Here is a 535-nt window from a genome sequence, read left to right as displayed (position 1 = left end):
GCACATATAACACTTTTCTCTCCTCTCCAGATTTAAATATATAGATGTGGCTGCCGATACAAATATAACCTGTGGGTATAAACACACTTGTGGAGGAAGATAAAGACGTGTAATGGATACAGAGACTTAGAATATTTAGTGTCTCCAAAATAAAGTGGGTCAGGCACACCATAAGACATGTGAACTGCCCAAACTATGTGCACCTGCACCGTGGACAGTTAACATTGTTCAGTGAGGTATAACTGTATACAGTAGAAAGTACAAATCAAAATGTACAGCTTGATGGTGATTTTTTATATACGAGGCTACTTCAAAAAGTTCGTGGGAAAATCTAACTGAAAGATAATACTAATATTTCTGTGAACTCTTTGAAGTACTCTCATATGTATACACCTGGCAGCCACCAGTCACATGAAGAAACAGAGAATTCCCAATTTCCTAGAACGTTCCCTCCTGCCTCTTCCAGTCAATATCCCCCTCTCCCATCACCAAGATAATCACTTTTCTGGCTTCTGTCTCCTTAGGTTTGTTGTTC

General features: G+C 39.3%; 1 protein-coding gene across 1 annotated transcript in view; it reads left to right on the top strand.

Moving 5' to 3' along the window:
• F13A1 (coagulation factor XIII, A1 polypeptide) overlaps window positions 1–535 on the top strand; it is a 154,042-nt gene that overhangs the window by 128,408 nt on the left and 25,099 nt on the right. The gene's annotated exons all lie outside the window — the stretch shown is intronic.

This window comes from Galeopterus variegatus, unplaced genomic scaffold, assembly GCF_000696425.1.
Source record: "Galeopterus variegatus unplaced genomic scaffold, G_variegatus-3.0.2 Scaffold29, whole genome shotgun sequence".
NCBI lineage: Eukaryota > Metazoa > Chordata > Mammalia > Dermoptera > Cynocephalidae > Galeopterus > Galeopterus variegatus.
Note: the sequence above shows the minus strand (reverse complement) of the source record. Positions and strands in the feature narration are given on the sequence as shown.